The sequence below is a fragment of the Bactrocera latifrons genome, unplaced genomic scaffold (assembly GCF_001853355.1).
Source record: "Bactrocera latifrons isolate USDA-ARS-PBARC rearing strain unplaced genomic scaffold, ASM185335v1 scaffold_155, whole genome shotgun sequence".
Taxonomy (NCBI): Eukaryota; Metazoa; Arthropoda; class Insecta; order Diptera; family Tephritidae; genus Bactrocera; species Bactrocera latifrons.
Window position 1 is genome coordinate 757,406 of NW_017535019.1, and position 5,902 is coordinate 763,307.

The following is a 5,902-nucleotide window of genomic DNA, read 5'->3' on the forward strand; positions in this document are numbered from 1 at the left end:
TTAAAATATTAAAACTTAAACAAAGCACATTTAGCCTTAGGTGAATCAATTCAAAGCTAGTGAGCTTTACAAAATTCGCTCGAAATGTAAGAAAATTTTAAATTTTTAATTTTTTCATTTTACTTCATTCACACTATAATTAAAATTAATATTTTATTTTTTTTTTTTTTGTTCTTGAAACACGAAGTTTAGTCAGTGTAACAATAAAATCGGCCGTTTTTGTATAAGCACAGTAAAGCTAATTTGTGTTTTACTCATTAAATGTAATCAATTAAAAACTATAATTATAATTRGATAATATAAATTAATCTACTTATGCTTACTAAAAACATAAAAAAAAAGCAAAACCCGAAGGAAAGGAAAAGTTCGGAAAAAAATTTAAGAAAGTAAAGCGGTAAGGTTTGCGTGGCCATGAGTGTATGATAAAAAAATACACACCTACACATAAATAACATAATTCCTCATTCGTGATACATGTTCTTATGTACATATGTATATGTCCGCTAGCGCTTCCTTATGAATGTATGCATTAATTGTTTGCGCTTTTATGTTGTTTCACAAGCAGACATTGAGGCATGAGCAACGCTAAGATCTCCGGCGGCGTAAATTCTCGCTCCGTCAGCAGCAGTGTCACCAAGGCACTTCCGCATTTACACCACCTCCAAGGCGGCGTGCGGCGATATTGTTTTGATTAATCGCTTGAGCCGCGTGSTGTTCACTTTTTCAAATGTTCGTTCTGCCGAGCACCGTTATTTATGCATTGCTGTATGCTTTTTTACTTGTATTTTTAATTTCTTATGTGGTTGTTGTGTACTTATACGAGAGCCGGGTATTTTCAGCTGCTTCGCGGAAATATGGCAAGTCATTTGTATGWATGAGCTCGCAAACCGGCGACTTTATTATATTTTTGAGTTGTTGTTGCTGCTGTGTTTGTTCATTGGTCACATTTTAAAGCCGAATTATAAAGCGCATGAGACTAGCAAGACTGCGGAAGAAAAACTGCTATGTAAAATTTAGTTGCATACATTTGGGCGCTTGCAAGTTCGGCAATGTTTAGTGTGTGTGTGTGGAAGGGTGAATGAGTTATATTTTGCGCATATTTTTTTGGTTTCGCATTTTCTGTTCGGTGTGAACTCAAACAAGGTTCGTTGCGACAACAATAAGTGCAAYGACAACAACAAAAACATAGCTTTATCACATATATTTACAATACATGAAATTTAAGACCGCAAAAAATGTTAGCAAAATACTACACCTGCTGCTTCCATTCGCCCTCAGTTACACCTTTTCGTCCTACACTGTGATTCGTCGAAGCGCTTTGCCGTCGTGCTTATAAGCTGCTGCGACGCGTATGCCCTCGGGTCCTTAACAATTGCATGCGTCAGCGATTTTCGTCACTTGTTTAAACTTCAACGGCCTCATACAAGCGTACATAMATTTATACATAAATACAATAAAAAATTGGTAGCGCAGCGCCGTAAGTGTGAGTGGAGGGTGTGAGCGCCGGAACAAAAGGGCACTTCGTCATTTGTTGTTGTCGCAAGCCAGCATGGCAAAGTGTCAAATCCATTGTGTACATGGACGGCGTACTCCCCTTGTGCATTTTAGCGCGCTTTTRTCAGCCTCACACGCCAACAACGACAACAATGCAAGCGCGCCGTTTGTTAAGCAAACGAGCAAACGGTTGGRGGCGTTACAATTCAAAAATTTATGAGTAATGAAGTTGTTGTGTAAATTTGTCAAAAGTGCTGTTAATTTTTTTTTTCCAGACTTCTCATATTTTTTTGATTTTTTTCGGTTTTTATTTTTAATTTTTTACTTTCTCTTATGCTTTCCATAAATACTTATATGCTTAGACACTTGACTCTGCCGCCAGCACATGTGCGTTGCCACCAATTCCCTTCTATTCTATGCTCATTATTATTTATGTTTTTATTTTATTTTTTACTTTCTTTTTTTTTTCTTTTGGTGTTTGAGCTACCAACTCCCCAGTCAATGGGCACTTACGCAGTGATTTCCACACTTAAGTAGCTGTTGAGCAGCAAAATACATGTGTACTTATGGATTGCTGTGAATTTAAACGATAGGGGCATATRCATGTCCTTGCATGTTTGTATACGTGTGTGTGTGTGTGTGTGTACTCTGTACTTAGCAGCCAGTAGACGCCCTCAGCTTGACACTACATCCTTRTTATTCGGGCGCGCGCTCAAATTTTGTAAACGAAATTTTCTACTCACACACACACACACGCATATACCATAAAAATTTATTGTAAAAGGAGGTATCTATATTGTAAAAGGAGGCAAAAAAAAAATGAATAGACTTGCTAAAAAGAAAACAAGCAATCAGCCATGCATGTGTGTAATGGTGTGGTTGGACGATGATTRAATGGCTCCCGGCTGTCTGCTGCGCGGCTGGCTGGCGCTAGCTAAGCAATCACATATTTATTCTTAAATATATGCATATGTATAGTACATAAATTACATATATATATATACATATACATACATATAATCACATGCGCTGCCTTGTGCATAACGCGCGCTTGTCGATTATCGAGCCAGCAGGTGGCAGTTGTTTTGAATTACTTACATGCTTGTTTATGTGTGTARTGCTTGTATGCTTGTTGCCATAAATCAGCGTTCTCTGCTCAATACTCACACATGTATATATRTACCTATGCTTACATATGTTAATGCTTGCATGCTGATGCTTGAAGTTTTTAATATCTCTCATTCAATCCCATTCAGCGGTTTGTTTGAATGAATGCCTGATTTGGAGAATGTAAGAAATATATTTACTTTTATAGATGTTTTACCAATTTTGTTATGTTGGAATCGTGGCTGCTTACGCTTGCTGATCATACGGCCATTTACGTGGTAGGGTTATAATATATTCGTACTTGGAAAAAAAACACCGGAGTAAAAATTTAAAATTTCAAGGGTATATTTATATGAATTTTAAACATACCGATTACAATTTTTGAAAAAAGAATTTTTCTTTTCAAGCCAGACGCGATCGCCGATGGCACTACTAAAACAGAGATCTTACAGCGCTGTTGTGATTCTGTAAATATTCGTGGATGGTGACTAAAAAACTCTATGATAGAAGATAGAATAAGATAAGGGCAAAAAAATGGTCAGAATTCGATTCTTGGTTTGTACAAATGTAGGTCATTGCATATAGTATTGGCATTTTTTATCCAAAAATAGAGATTTCATCTGACTTTTTTAAATGAAATTTTTAACTGAAAGTTTTTTTTTTTTTTTTTTGTTAGCGACATACGCACGCAGAATTGGAAGAAGAAAAATGCAGGAAATGTCTAGACCAAAGCATTAGAAAAGCAATGGAGCATCTCTTGTGCACTTATCTTRCATTACCAAGACTACGCTGTAAACCTGTAAACTCTTAGGATGATACACTGAAAAGGTATCGATAGTGAGACCACAGATTCTGTTGAAATTCGCGCAAATACAGGTATCCTAAAGAAAAAAATATTCATGGATCTAGTAACTGAACTCCATATAACGAAGGACCAAAACTGGTCTATGCGTGGCTCATTGGCGTACTAGACTAACCTAACATTACCTAGCTGTTTGCYTCGGTTTAACGTCGAAATAGAAATATTTGAACTATTAATAAAATTTTCATCTTATTTGAGAAAGTTCTTGATACAAAAGTTATATGTAGAAGTTTTCATTAAGTACAACTTTTCCCTATAACATTTATCTACACAGCTTGCAGTTTCGCAGGAAATTAGGATAAATCGTCTTCAACTCTTAAAATTCAACCAGACAACTCCCCTTCTTCTTYCCGTTATCAGATCGTCCATAACTGATTATTATTTGTCATTTTCTTTACTTAATCTTTCGTTTCCAATGGTTTTAACCTTCTAAAAATCTCTTTCACTTCTTACCGCTTTCAAAGGCTTCTGCCTTGATCAATTAATGAAAAACTGTCTTCTACTTTATCTTAGGAAAATCATTGACTAAGTACACTGTTTTTGATGTAGTATAGCATAAAGAAGACTTATTCAGTGCTTTTTTAAGAGAACGTTCTTAAATTCGATATTTGATGGCATAAAGACCTTTTCTTTAGCGAAAGATTACTCGTCGATTTTTCTCAATTTTGCAACTATAACTAAACCTCTTTGATAGCAAAACTTTACATTTTAGTTCGAAATATTCGCCACATGTTAGGCCAGCCCACTTTTAGCCCAGCAAACCCACAGAGATCCAGTACTTTAAACAGCAACCCTTGCAATCGGYATCTCATTACCCGTATTTTTAACAGCTTTTCACTCTTGAGACATATTAGTTGCTGGAGTATGCTCTTAAATATATTTTTCAATATACAATGCAATACATTTACGTACATATGATATGTGTATATACAATTTAAAGTGCTTACCCTCAATGCGGGCTAATATATAAACATACATAAGAATACARCAAAAGGCTTAATTTTAATCGCTTACAACCCTTTGGCACCTTGAACTTGGTGACAGTGTCAAAGTCAATAAGAATGTGAATGTCTGCGGTTGCTTACTTAATGTTTACGTACATAAATGTATATGGATTGTATATATATATATATTTACAACCATAGTATGCATTGATAATATGTTCTGCTTGATATAAGAAGCTTTAATTTAAAGACCTCAAGTGGGGTGTTTTTGAATAATAAGTGTTTTCTATTTGTATGAAAGGTAAATTTGGAAGTATTAACTTGGGAGCTGTCGGCTTCCTGCTCAACATATGGACTTCCTTGCTAGTGCTYATGTAGGTATTATAACTGATTGATTAGCTATTTAGCAGACTTTTGAATTTGTTCTGGACATAGTTTTGATAGCCATATACTCCTATAGATAAAACGTTAAATCTACCTGKAAGTCAGAAAAAAATTTTTTGAAGAGGAGAAAAGACTTGGTCTAAAACAGGAAGTCGTAAACTGCTTGGGTCATATGTATAGAATCATTTCTGACCACTCACAAGTGCATGGTTCTCAGAAAACTTTTTTCAGTTATGTGAACTTCAACATATGGCTTCATTCTATATCTCTTTGGCTTTAACCGTACGCCAATAAAGAAGACTCCACATTTACAGTATACATTGTGCTCTAATTATCGTTGATTCATTTGCAAAAATTTCGTATTCACYTGATCCGATTTGTGCCGATTTCCATGAGTATCTCCAAAAACAGGTTACTGACGGTGAAAGAGAATTTTCCTCTTATGATTTTCACAAAATCCAAACAAATTTATTTTGACAATAGATTAATTCGGAAAATGAACGAACATTAATCGCTTGTTTTATGAACAGATTCGAAYACTCGGAGACATCCGTACAAAAACTCTCACATCTCAACTTTAAATATTTGGAGTACATTTGCAAATATATATGCATTCGATATATTRGGTAGGCAAAAAAGTATTTTCGTATTTAGTCAAGGACAGAGATATCAACAAAATCTTCCATTACAAATATCAATAACATCCAACGTATACCAGTAATTAAGGGGTTAACTCACCTAAAAATAAAAGTGGTTATATAGATATATACTCTTAGAATTTTATTTACGGAAAGCGTTTTTCACACCTGTTATCTTATCGCTGAGTGTTACTCGCACACCTGCCACCTTATCAGTGAGAAATTAGGAGAGGCTAAAGGGTAGTAAAGCATGAAAAGGGAGCTCAATGGGTTTATTTTCATTTTTTATTGTTTATTTTCTTCAAACTAAACAAAAAATATTATTAGTATATTTGTTGTTTGATTTACACATGGTAAAATATATTATCTAGCATGGAATGGCAAGCAAGCTGCAGCGCCTTCGATATATGTTTGTATGTATATTCTAGGTCTTATAAAAACAAGTAAGGAAGGGCTAAGTTCGGGTGTCACCG